Genomic DNA, 14,846 nt, shown 5'->3' with positions numbered 1-14,846 from the left:
TAGAAACAGATTAAATAATTTACCCAGCCCTCTCCATAACATCTAATATTTCTTATAGAGGGGCCTCTAAATTTCTTTGTAGTTAAATTAAATCTCACTCCAAAAAAATGAAAATACTACCAGTTCTGTATCATAAAAGTATAATGTGACGGTCCTCCGTCACATCCTCCGCAGGCGCAGCGAAGGAAGATAATTTTTGCTTACCTTAGTCGCGCTGCGAGTGGTCTTTATGTAGCGAGTTGACTGCATTTTACTCCCGAGAAAGTAAGCCGTCTATTGACGGTGCCGCACTTTTTATTGCCAATTTGACATTTCGATAGATCTGCTGCATTTCTGGTCAATCTGTCGCGTACTTTGACACACAAATTTGTTGCATTTCTACAAGCAATTTGCTAACATTGTTTGCACTTTGGTGTTTGTCGTCAATCTGTTATCAATATTTTCAATAAATCTGCTCGCAGTTCATTATTATTTTGTCATGTATGCTGATGACAGACGTTGCTAAATATTTGCTGAATATCTGCTAATAGTGTTTGCAATGACAAGATATGTTTCTCATTTGTCGCCTTTTTGGCAACAGAATCTGTTGCCAACATTTGTCACAGCAGAAATGGTTATAGGGGTATGTTGGTGGATCTGGCTTTAGATCTTCATAATAGAAATAATATTTTGAAATTACAGTCATTAACACATCAACAATTCTCGTCGCCTAAGTTTCTAAATGTATATAAATATGCGTGGACTAAAAGTGGATACGTACAGAATGTGTATGATGAATACCTGCAGGCTATACCGATAGAATTTGAAACACCAGTAGACTTTTGTTTTAAAAAGAATTCTAAAGTAAAATGCGATCTTTGTGACGAAATAGCCATAATAACTTGTTCTTGGTATAGAAACTCGCTTTGTATAACACATTTTTTCTATGAACGTTATCTTTTCCCGTTAAAAAGATGAGACGAAAATCTAGATGGTTATCTACATTTATGTGGATTTCCATGGATTTTAGGTGGTTTTGCATGAATTCCATATAGATAACCATATGGAATCATCTGGATTTTCATCTCATTTTTCAACGGGGTTGTAATGAATATGTATCATAAATGGAAGACATTTATAAACAAATTCTGTATTGATTTCTTTTAAAGAAGATTTGTTTCTAGATTATTAACACTGGTAAAATTGTAGCAGTTTTTTTACCCATGTAACAAATATTGATATCCTTTTACTTCTGCCTGATAAAAATTATTTGTATAAAATTATGTTTGTAATAATTATTCTAACCTCTTTTTTCTTTTCCTTTATTCTTTCTTTTATTTTTACTTTATAATATTTTTTAATTAATATTTCAAACTTACTAAATTAAATTATATTATATTATTTTTATTATCAAAGTGTGCTATGTGCATATAATGTAAATAATATAATTATGCAAATAGTTATTGCAGTTTATATTTTATATTTTTCTCTTGATATGATATTCTGTTATAATATAATATATTGTATTTTTCAAAATACTAAAAATATATTTTGCTTTATATTAATCTATATTCACATTTGTAATAATGAAAACGTACGCACATTCGTATATATGCTACTTTCGTATATATGCATTTATGCTTTATATCGTGTAATATGTTGGATGTTATGTAATTAAAATTAATCCGTTTTTATGTCCTAATATAAAAATATACGCAGAAGAGACAATTATTGAATGTGACGCGACTAAAGAAATAACGCAACACTATTTCTAGCGCGGCGCCTATAGCACGAGATTATCATTTCGTTTTGTCAATAATTGGGAATGATGGAACCCATATGTTATATATGAATGGATTTAATACTCTTTAATTTTTGTCCTTACAAAATTTTCAAAATGTTGTAAAAAAGGGTGAGTAAATTAAAAGATTAAAAATTTTTGAAAAATATAAATATATCATTGTAAAGATAAAATGCCATAAAACTTTTGTATAGAACATCTTCTCATAAATTTTATATTTTCAAAGATATTCGCCAAAAACGAAAAAACGCGTTATTTTCGAGGGGTGGTTTCAACCCCTAAACGTCGAGATATGTCGCTAAAAAAAATATGGGTCTAATATTTTTTTATGTTCTACAATATATTCAAAGCGCATTAAAATCGGTGAGGGACACTTCCGTCAGTTCCTTTATTAGATAAATTAATCGAGCTAGAAATGAAACCACATGCGTTCGCGTATCTAGATGATATTGTAATTGTAACTTTCAAAAAGCATTTAAAGTAGTTAGATTGTGTTCTAGGTAAAATCACGGCTGCTGCTTACAATAATCTCCGAGAAAGCTCACAAGTTCAATATCTAGGATTTATTTTACAACAAGACGGGCTTAACTGTCAATCCCGAGAAAGCGAAACCGATCTTAGAATTTCCAGCGCCGTGTAATATTAAATAATTACGTCGATTTTTAGGCATGTCATTGTCGATTTATACCACAGTTCACAACTTTGAGCAAACCTAACTGGTTATTAAAGAAAGCACAACACTGAGAGTGAGAAAAAAAACAAGAGCGCGTTCAAGCAGATTCGCGATTGGCGTTCGCTCCGACTTTATCATATCCGGATTTTAATGTTTCTTTTGTCTTACAGACGGACCCTAGTTCCATTGGGCTCGGTGCTGTTCTAACATAGAATATCAACAATAGTAGAGCACATATTGCGTTCGCAAGTCGCGCCTTGTCGGATCCTGAGAAAAAGTATTCCGTTATTGAACAAGAATGTTTAGCTGTTGTATAGGCTATTCAGAAATTTAGACCACATTTAGAAGGTTATAATCTCACCGTGATAACCGATCATAGTACTTTACGTTGGTTACACAATCTGAAGAATCTGACAGGCAGGGCAGGTTAGCTCGTTGGGCATTAGAATTCTTGGAATACGAGTACGAAATTGTGCATAAGAAAGATGCTCTTCACTACGTTCCTGATGCGTTGTCGCGCATATTCGAGAGTGACGCCGAGATCCCTCTTACCACCACCCTTACCCACCCACCGTGGTTGATCACGTCACAGATCCCGACGACGTGCATGCTCAATGGCATTTAAAGTGCATTCGCGAGGTCTTTGAAAATTCAAATGGGTTTCGCGACTAGAAAATCATGGACGGACAATTATATTGCTACGACGTCCGCCGTGGTCGACCTTAGATCAATGGAGTGCTACCGCTGGAATTACGGAAAGAGGCTCTTCAGGAATCGCATGACGAATCACTTGGGGTTGAGAACTCACCACCGCCTTACCGTCGCATATTATTGGCTGAACACGTTTAGGGATGTCGCCTTTTACGTCAAAAAGTACGATATGTGTCAATGTACTAAAGTAGAACAGGCAAGCTCTGCAGGGTTAATGAGTCGTAGGATTGTCGAAGTCCTGTGGACTGTCGTCGCGGGAGCGTTCCAGATGCGCACAGTAATAAATAGACACAGCAGGCTGAGTGAAACGGACACAGACCAAACGAACACAGTAACAAACGGACACAGTACGAAACGGACACAGAGCGAAACCGACACAGTAACAAACGGATACAGTGTGAACCAGACACAGTAACAAACGGACACAGTAACAATTGGGACACAGTGCGAAACGAACACAGTAACAAACGGACACAGTGCGAAACAGACACAGTAACAAACGGATACAGTGCGAAACGGACATAGATTAAATGCGCACAGACCAAATGCGCACAGACCAAATGCACACAGACCAAACGGACACAGTAACAAACGAGCACAGTATCAAACGGAGTGCGACTTTTCAGGGCACCTCTACCGACGGGGTGAGTGCGGGAGGGGAGACGTAGCCCCTCTTGTACCCCCCCCCCGGTGTGTGTGTGTGTGTGTGTGTGTGTGTGTGTGTGTGTGTGTGTGTGTGTGTGTGTGTGTGTGTGTGTGTGTGTGTGTGTGTGCAAAGCATACTCTGCACCACATGGGTTTGCGACTGTGTCCGTTTCGTACTGTGTCTGTTTGTTACTGTATCCGTTTGGTCTGTGCTCATTTGGTTTGTGCGCATTTGGTCTGCGTGCATGTGGTCTATGTTTGTTTCGTACTGTGTCCGTTTGTTACTGTGTTCGTTTCGCACTGTGTCCATTTCGTACTGTGTCCGTTTGATACTGTGTCCGTTTGTTACTGTGTCCGTTTCAGTTAGCCTGCTGTGTCCGTTTATTACTATGCACATTTGGGACTCACTCGTCGTCGCCGCGGATATTATGGGACCATTCCCGCCTAGCAAATCTGGTTTCGCCTACATTTTGGTTATTCAGAACTTGTTCACAAAATAGATGGAATACCACGCGCTCAGAACCGCGAACGGGAAGCTAATACAAGAAGCGCTAGAAGATCTGATAATTTCACGATGGAAACGTCAAGATTCTTAATTATGGATAATGGGACTTAATTTATTAATCGTATGTTACGTTCTTTCGCCGACGATTATGGGATAACGCATACCATCTCACCGTATCCCGCAGGCGAATCCCGTAGAAAGAGTGAACCGCGTTCTCAAGAAAATAATTATCGCTTTTTTCGACCGAAATCGCCGAGAGTTGGATGTACATATAAGCGATTTTCACTTCGCGTATTTACAATGTCGCGCATCACTCCATCGAAACGTCACCCGTTTTCCTAAATTGTGATAGAGAATTAGAGTCATCCCGTTCCGTGCACCGCCGTAAGGAGAACGTTACCGAGGTGTAGCAACGCGGAACAGGAGAGTGGTTGACGCGAATGAAAGATCTACAAACCTTGCACCACTGGGTTGCCGAAAGTTTAGAACAAGCGTATCAAAAACAAGTTACGTATTACACTGCGCGAAGGTGTGTAGGTAAGTCGTTTGTGGTGGAGAAGTTAGTGTTGAGGCGTTAGCACACGCCATCATCTGCCGCTCAGAATATTGCCGCAAAATTATCGCCGAAATTTTATTGACCCTTTCGAATCGTAAAAGTTCTCTATTCCGTGATGCACAAACTCGAAAATTTAGATAATTCACTAGTGGGAAAGATACACATTAAGAACTTAAAGCCGTACAACTGTGCTGAGGAAAACTAAAATGTAAAAAAATTTTTTCTACCTTTCGCCTACAACTCTTAAGCGATGACTGAAGAGAATAATAATTTTTTGCCCTTAGTCTCTTGTTTTTTTTTCTTTTGTTTGTTTTGATCTTTTCTCTTCGTGTATGCAACTCAATAAAGTACTCTGAGCGTACCCCAGGTAGCAAGCTTACGTCATTTTGACGTCCCAAAATGGTTATTTACTGACTATTCTTGACGTCACGAAATGACGCCCTTATGACGTTAAAATGACGGTCGAATGTCACAAATTCCTGACGTCATGAAAAGTACCGTATTTTGACGTCATGGAATGACGTGAACAATATGTTGTCAAAAAGATCTCTAAAAGATATCCTGTTTCTGAAAATGATAACATAAAGAGATTTCTAAAAGATAACATATAATGTCAGAATGTTAACCAATGCGTCGTTTTTTGAGAACAGAAAGATATCATGAAACTAATTTTTAAAGGATTTTTTAAATCGGATATCTTTAAACTGCAACTAGAGATAAAAAAATAAAATAAAAATTTTATTTTTAAAAATTATTTTTATCAACAGTACATACTAAATTTGGGACAAATTTTTATTATTTAATTAAATTTAAATTATATTATTTTATTTTATTTTATTCTTTACCGCTGGTAAGTTTTGAACCCGGGACCTTAGGATTACGAACCTTGTACTCTATCTGCTACGCCAGTTTGAATCATCGATATGGGTACTTGTTATTGTCTACATATACCTATATGTTATAAACTGACGCAATTATATTATTTTTTATAAAAGCAACTAAATTTTGCAAAACATATTACAAATAAATAGCATTAACTTATTTACTTATTAATTTCATTGTTAAATTTAACTTTTTCCATAACGTTAATAATTTGATGGAAATTGCGATCTATTTAGCACTAATACTTTGAAGCATTCAAATGGTTAATTTGACCATTTTGACATTATTTCCAAGATAACTAAATGTTTTTTTAAAAAAGTTCTCTTAAAGTTGAATATAATATGCTTATATAATATGCTTATGCCTTACGCCTTAAATCTCATTGTACAGACACCGCTTTAGACCGTGTCTAAAATACGTCTTCATGTCCCGATTTTGGATGCGTGCTGTCTGGGAAAATAATCGTCAGATCATGACTGAAATATGACTTCGAAATGATGTCATCATGACATCAATTTTAGGTCACGTAAAAAAATGGTCATTTTGACGACATATGACCAGATATGACCATTTTGGGACGTCAAAATGACGTGGGCCTGCTACCTGGTACCCCAGTGATGTTTATTCTTTGTGTAAGCGTTCTTCCTTTCCTAATAATGCCTAATATTAACTTGGTAGCGAGATAACAAACTGATGTCTACGGGAGTGGAACTATGAGGACGAATTCAGTAGAATTAAGATAAAAAATGTTTGTCTTTGTCATTGTTGCAGCGGTGAAGGTTGCGCGTGGGGTGTTGGAGTGATGGTTCGACATCGGCGGTGGAACGGCGGATTAGAGATGAGGGAGTTTACTTTGTAAATTTAAAGTCCCGAGGAATTCTCCGCCGTGTCAACCTTTCGTTTTACGCGTTTAGAGGTAGTGCGGTAAGAGAGGCCTTCATTTGCGCACAGTACAATTGGACACGTTGCAATTGCCCACCGTGCTATTAGACACAAAATATTGCGCACCGTTCGATTGCACACAGTTCAATTGCGCACCGTTCGATTGCGACCATTTAAGCAAACCCATGTAGTGTAGTGAATGCTTTACACACACACACACACACACACACACACACACACACACACACACACACACACACACACGGGGGAGGGGGCAAGGGGGACCTTCGCCCTCCCCCTCCCGCACCCACTGCGTCCAAGTCGCTAACCTACTGTTGTGAGTGTGCGGCACTCACACAAATAATAGTCACAATAGTGATAAGGGTGTCGAGTGACACCTCGCGAGACGACACCGTCCGGCCTTCACACCGAACGTCGCACCGGCCTTCACGCCGGGCATCGCACCGGACAATGTACCCAGTTGCCACCTGATTTTCCACCCGAAATCTCCTGATTTCCGATGGAATGCGCGTAGCTAGCAATTGCTGGCTAAGTCAGTGCACGGGCCAAAGGCCCGTGACCGCGAGTGACATCCCTTAGCAACAGGTCGAAAAGCGGGGTATATAAACGCCGCGGAAAGAGAACGATGAGGTTCAGTATTAATTAATATAGCGACGAATCCATGTCGCTCTGTGTAACTTCGAATTATACTTAAACAATTGAACGACATTCGACTACTCAAGTTAAATACTGGAGAACTGTACACGCACCGGCAGAAATGGTGTCCCGCGACGTTCAGCGCGCGGCGATCACCCACACACGCGAAGCGCCGTACGTGTTACTGGGCGCACGGAGGAGCCGGGGAGATGGGAGAGGAGCGAAAAAAGTGGGGATCGCGCCGGTGTTGCATCCTTCACTAACGTCGCACGTTGAAGAAGGATAGAGCTAAGATGAGTGAGAAGACGTGATACCGACTCGATGGTGTCCCAATATCCGTTTCACTCGCACTCGATACTAATATCGTCTCTCGCTCGCCAATACCGATGCGTCGTGCTTTCCTTTTTCTTTGAGAGGCGGCTATCCGAATGCACGAAGCGTCGACATTTATTCTATTAGCATGTCATTCATTACTTTATATTATGTAAAGTGATAAAATTTAATTTAAAAAAACACAAATTTTTATTGAAATATTAATTATGTTATACATAGAAAGAAAAAAATTCACGTTTATCCCAATTAATTATTGATTCACTTATGATTGCGTAATAATGCTTCTTTTTCATCCCGTAACAAATTTTTGTGTGAAATTATAACCATCGTTACGGATAATTTTCAGACTATAAGAGTTTCTCATCCATTTACAAATTTAGAGTATAAGATTACTTTCTTGTATTGTAAGTAAGCTTGCAAAATTGAATTTACAATTAAATGTAAGTGTATAAAAATAGTGATAGTGATAAAAGATTATAAAGTTTTAAACTTATCTTATCATTTTGTTTAAATTAAAATATATATTTTGTTAATGTTGCAAGGAAAAGGAACAGGCAACAAACGATAATCAAATATTTAAAATATTGTCTAAATTTATTTAATTGAATTGATAAACATATCGCATTATTTCTGTCATGTATTCTGGAATTAGTTTGATAAAATTGTCAGTTTTTGAACAGATATAACTGGGATTTGGTAAGTTTATGTATTTTTTAACTGAATCGAGTAAATAGCATATAAAATTTAATTATGTTAAATGTTAGATGAACAAAAAATTAACTTACAATCTATATCTTACAAACTACAATTAACTTACAAACTATCAACATTAAATAAATGTTAAAATAAAATTTTTATTATCTTTTAAAATTATTATTTACATATAATTAAAGTTTCTAATTAAAAAAAACATTATTAAACAAAACAGTTATCGTATGAGTTATTAAATAAATTTTAATAGTTTTTCATTCCAGCTTATGTATCTCACTCACACGGTGAACCATATGTATCGTTCTTTTTTCTTCTTTTGCTTGTTGTTTTGTTACTAGGAGACCGCATATTTCAAATGTTTGTTACTATTTTTGCTTATTAAATTATTTATCGTGGTGTCATAGCACTGAGCGGACGTAATTCTGCAATTGTGATAACGATGCCTAAAAACTTGTGTCCGGAGATGCGAGGTCGTATTGTTGGGCAGTGGCAGACCGGAAGATCAGTAGCTGAAATTGCTGCTGAAATTTCGTGTTCTGTGAAAACTGTCCGACGATGGATACAGCGTTTTACGGATGGCGGTGATCATGCTTTGCATGATCATCGTCGAAATAATCGGGCTCCCCGAAAGACTCAGCCAGAAGAAGTTGAGGCTATCGTTGCCGCAGTTGCTGATCAACCCTTTGGCACCATCCAAGAGGTGATCAACGCAACGAACGTCGAAGTATCCGATAGGACCGTCCGGCGACGTCTCAACGAAGCTGGATATCACTGTTACCGTCCAGCCCGCAAAATTCCGCTGACTCCCTTTCATCGGGAGCAGCGCATCGCGTTTGCTTTGGAAAACCTGGTGACGAGCCATGAGGAATGGGAGGCAACGTTCTTTACGGATGAGAAATCTTTCGTATCGTCTGCCGACCGCGTACCTCACGTATGGCGACCACGAGATCAACGGTTGCATCCGAACCATGTTGTGCCTCTTTACAGAAGTGGGAGGATTTCATGCTCATTGTGGGGCTGGATTAATGGCACTACAATCGGAGAGCTGGTGGAGACTCCTCCACGAATGACCTCTGCAGATTACATTCGCATACTGGAAGATGTTTTTCTTCCATCAGTACGCGCAATTTATTCTGTAGAGGACATGCCAGTTATTCGATTAGTGCAGGATAATTCTGGAGTCCACACTTCGCGTGAAACGCAGGCATAGTTTCGGAATCATCCGGAGATCAAGTTGGTTAACTGGCCTGCTCGTTCACCAGATCTAAATTTGATCGAAAATGTCTGGGCACAAATGGTTCGACGATGGGAACCAAGAAGGGAGAGGACGGTAGCAGCGTTAGTCAATCACGCAAAAGAAATTTGGGAAGAACTTCGGTTCCGACCAGACTTTCTTGCAAACTTGATTAATTCGATGCCTAATCGACTCAATCAAGTTATTGACCGGTCTGGATACTGGACGGATTATTAATGCTTCCGCAGCTAACACCACAATCGGTCCTTTTCAGGGCCAATAAAATTTTCACATCGCAAATAGAGACGGCTGTCTCACGTGTTAGAAAGCCGGCTGGTCGGCATTTTCCGGCCAGTAGGCTGGTTAAAACATCGACGAGAGATTATTTACTAATAGTCTCTCGTCGGTGGTAAAAGTAACACGTTAATTGTAATTTCATTACAAGTAACACAATTATGTTTTAATTTATTATTAGTATATTTTTATATTTAATTGTAACTTTAATTCTACAAATTTTATTAGTAACAAGAAATATTAATTTTATATTGCAAATTTGGAAGCGCAAGAAAAACTATTAAAATTTATTTAATAACTCATACGATAACTGTTTTGTTTAATAATGTTTTTTTTAATTAGAAACTTTAATTATATGTAAATAATAATTTTAAAAGATAATAAAAATTTTATTTTAACATTTATTTAATGTTGATAGTTTGTAAGTTAATTGTAGTTTGTAAGATATAGATTGTAAGTTAATTTTTTGTTCATCTAACATTTAACATAATTAAATTTTATATGCTATTTACTCGATTCAGTTAAAAAATACATAAACTTACCAAATCCCAGTTATATCTGTTCAAAAACTGACAATTTTATCAAACTAATTCCAGAATACATGACAGAAATAATGCGATATGTTTATCAATTCAATTAAATAAATTTAGACAATATTTTAAATATTTGATTATCGTTTGTTGCCTGTTCCTTTTCCTTGCAACATTAACAAAATATATATTTTAATTTAAACAAAATGATAAGATAAGTTTAAAACTTTATAATCTTTTATCACTATCACTATTTTTATACACTTACATTTAATTGTAAATTCAATTTTGCAAGCTTACTTACAATACAAGAAAGTAATCTTATACTCTAAATTTGTAAATGGATGAGAAACTCTTATAGTCTGAAAATTATCCGTAACGATGGTTATAATTTCACACAAAAATTTGTTACGGGATGAAAAAGAAGCATTATTACGCAATCATAAGTGAATCAATAATTAATTGGGATAAACGTGAATTTTTTTCTTTCTATGTATAACATAATTAATATTTCAATAAAAATTTGTGTTTTTTTAAATTAAATTTTATCACTTTACATAATATAAAGTAATGAATGACATGCTAATAGAATAAATGTCGACGCTTCGTGCATTCGGATAGCCGCCTCTCAAAGAAAAAGGAAAGCACGACGCATCGGTATTGGCGAGCGAGAGACGATATTAGTATCGAGTGCGAGTGAAACGGATATTGGGACACCATCGAGTCGGTATCACGTCTTCTCACTCATCTTAGCTCTATCCTTCTTCAACGTGCGACGTTAGTGAAGGATGCAACACCGGCGCGATCCCCACTTTTTTCGCTCCTCTCCCATCTCCCCGGCTCCTCCGTGCGCCCAGTAACACGTACGGCGCTTCGCGTGTGTGGGTGATCGCCGCGCGCTGAACGTCGCGGGACACCATTTCTGCCGGTGCGTGTACACGTTAGAGCAAATATATCTCTCTTTTTAATAACTCTCGGCGTTATCTCTTCGCAACCTGATTCTGAGGAATCATCGGCAACGATCCCGTACCGTACCTAGACCAGGGGCACAACACTACGTACACATTGTAAACGCAACCATAATACATAAATATTTAATATGCGTTTGATTAAACGGTGTGCAATTGAACGGTGTGCAATTGAACGGTGTGCAACTGAACGGTGTGCAATTAAACGGTGTGCAATTGAACGGCGTGCAACTGAACGGTGCACAATCGAACGGTGTCCAATCGAACGGTGTCCAATTGAACGGTGCGCAATTGAAAGGTGCGCAATGTTTCGTGTCTAATAGCACGGTGGGCAACTACAACGTGTCCAATTGTACTGTGCGCCATTGAACCTCTCCCGTGCGGTAAGCCGCGGTGAAAGAATGTCTTCCCACGAGATGGGCAGCATGCTTCCCGGGCCGAGAAAACTCTGACATTTTAGCGTTTAGCATTCGCGAGTGGCAACAGCGGCCGGACACGGCAAGCATCCCCCTCCCCCTCCGCTCCTTTCGAGGAAGTAACAATAATTAGTCCGATATCAGTTCGCAATTGGCGATTTGCAAAATCAATGGCTGTTGACGTTCATCAATAGCTAAGACCTCTTCGATTGTCCCCGGGGAAGGGGGGAGTTGTGACGTAACAGCTGCGGGCTGTCGTCCGTCACAAAGGCCACAACGATCCTAATGCGTTTTCACCACGCGGGCCCTGCGTCCTGCCGCTTGGAAGTAGACGCGAGAGCGTGGCGCGTCCGTGTAGGATAGGTATAGCATTTGCTTACTGTAAAACAAAGATGAGTTTGTATCCAAACATTAATAATTGTTTAGAAATGTTTAAGTACCCAATAAATTTCATGTGATGTTTTACAACCACATGGTTAAGCATAGATAATACTTGGATTCACCATTACACACCCAAATCAAAATACAATCCAAACAAAACTAAATAAGAAGAAATGACAACAAAAATATGGCGAAAGCTGTATCATCAACTGAAAAGAAGATAGTGGTCGGGTGAGGGTAATCAGTTCTATAGAACGCGAAAGGAAGTCTCCTGATTAATTGTTTTAAGAAAGGAAAATTATTCACCAATATTATGAAGCAATTTTAAAAAAGTCGAAATTCAATTACAGAAAAATGTACAAATAGTCAAGAAAAAATTAGTTTTATTTATAATAACGCAATGTTAAACGCATTTAAACTTAATAAAAATTGATTGAATTAAAGTTTGATATTTTTCCGCAATCATAATATTAGTATAACAAGGAAAGTATCACGGGCGTTTGATGTCAACCTCTTTAAAAGTGGAGATATTTTGTTAATAAGAAATTAAAAAAAATTTTCTTTACAACTTCGAAGTATTCTTGAAACAATTTGTATTTAAATTTTTTTTATCTCTTATTCGACGGTATTTGCTTCGAAAAAGAAAAATTATTTTTTTCGAAGTGATGTTTCACCCTCTAAACATGAAATTCCGCACATAAAAAAACATGTCTCTTTGATTTTTATGTTCAACAACATATTTTATGGATGAATCAAACTGACATCAGACGCCCGTAACACTTACCTTGTTAGTTTCTTCAAATTTCCATTTGTTCTCAAAATGTTTCTTTGCTGAAAGACACTTGAGTCGATAGTAAAGGCTGTAAACGATTATTTTGAAAATCTCAAAAAAACCTATTTCTGGAAAAGAATTGAAAACTTAGAAAACATTGAAGGAAGTGCGCTGAGCTTCAAGAAGATTACCCAGATAGCACAGGGACGTCCTTAGGACGTCATCAGGACGTCAGGACGGACTTCGTGGATATCCTGAGGATGTCTTGATTTTATCCCAGGACGTCTTCAGGACATCCTGAGGAATAGCAAACGAGCGTCACTTTTTAGTCCTCAGAAAATCCTGAGAACAGTCCACTGGACGTCCTGAGGATACCATAGGATTTCCTCAGGACATCTTCAGACAACCATAGCCCCATAACAAACAATGACCACTTTTTGTCAGATTTTTAAGATTTTTTTTAGGATTTTTGATAAATGTATTGATTTTTTATAAGAATTGAAACGTTTTTCAGAAAAATTTAAAAAATAAAAAACTCCAATTAATTTAGAAAATTTTTAAATATTTCTAAGTATTTTTAACAGTTTTTGAGAATTAAAAAAAAACTTTAACAAAAAATTAAAAGTTCAAATTATTTCTACGATAATTTTTAAGAGGAAGAAGACTATACATGTTTCAGCGACAGTTGTACCTGTTAAAGCATGTTTAATTTCTGTACCCGAGAAAACCATCACCCATCCAAGTATCAACCATCGCCGACGTTGCTCGACTTCGAAGACCATACACATCCTAACGCTTCGTGATGATCCATGAGTACTTCTTGTTTATGCATACATATTTGTTATAGATCATTACAATAGATGTTCTCAGAAGGATGAAACATATATAGTTAACTTATATTTTTATAAATAAATATAAAGTTTTACAGTTTTTAAAAATCATTTTTACATATGCGCGCGAAATAGCATGTGGAATAACTTATTAAAAGAACTGTTTTTGCGCCGTTTGTATAAAATAAAATAAAATTATTTAATTTCATCTTTTATAATTTTTTAGTATTGTTAATATGCCATATTGTTTCAATAAGTATAGACATTCAATCTGACTTTAAAGTCATCATTTTTACACATTTGATTTTGCAATACATTTTAGAAATACGTTCGATATTTAAAAATTTCTCACTTGCTATATTAATTTACCCGTCTTTTTCAAAAATTACTATACGTCCAGGATGTCCCTGAATACTATTTTAGGATGTCCTGAAGACTTTCGTAGGATGTCCTGAGGACTCTCTTAGGACGTTTTAAGGACTGTCTTAGGATGTCTTGAGGATTGTTTTAGAATGTCCTAAGGATATCCTGAGGACTTTCAGGATATCATATTCTTAGAACATTCTGTGCTATCTAAAATGTCTGGTATTTATACAGTCATTATATTTAAGTTTATCTTCAGACATTTTGTAACTAATGAAACTCTTTATACAATATTTTAAGAATAACGTTTTCAGCTAGAATACATATATCCTCAGGACATCCCAAGGATGTCCTCAAGACATGAGTAAAATTTTAATTTATATTAATACTATTACAGAATCTAACATTCTAAAGTTACTTTAGAAGTCAAATTTATACATAAAATATTTATATAAAATATTTACAATAATACAACTATTATATCCTGACAAGATCCCAGGACATCTCGGGACATATTCAAGATGATCCTGAGGACGTCCTGTGCTATTTGGGTTATGTTACAAAATAAAGTGTTAAGTGTTTTATATAAAACTAAAACTGTTGTTTTTAATATCAAGTAACTCTTCTAACCATCCTCGTAATATTGCTATAAAAAAATACTACTGCTGTGATATTGCTGTTAAATTACGTAGCTGTGTAAAATATTATTTAATGTTAAGAAGA

At 36.8% G+C, this 14,846-nt stretch overlaps 1 protein-coding gene across 2 annotated transcripts in view; it reads right to left on the bottom strand.

The window, feature by feature from the left end:
• LOC105840123 (pH-sensitive chloride channel 2) overlaps positions 1-14,846 on the bottom strand; it is a 255,878-nt gene that overhangs the window by 63,326 nt on the left and 177,706 nt on the right. The gene's annotated exons all lie outside the window — the stretch shown is intronic.

This window comes from Monomorium pharaonis, chromosome 6 (genome assembly GCF_013373865.1).
Source record: "Monomorium pharaonis isolate MP-MQ-018 chromosome 6, ASM1337386v2, whole genome shotgun sequence".
Taxonomy (NCBI): Eukaryota; Metazoa; Arthropoda; class Insecta; order Hymenoptera; family Formicidae; genus Monomorium; species Monomorium pharaonis.
The sequence above is the reverse complement of the archived record's forward strand: the minus strand, read 5'-3'. Positions and strand labels throughout refer to the sequence as shown.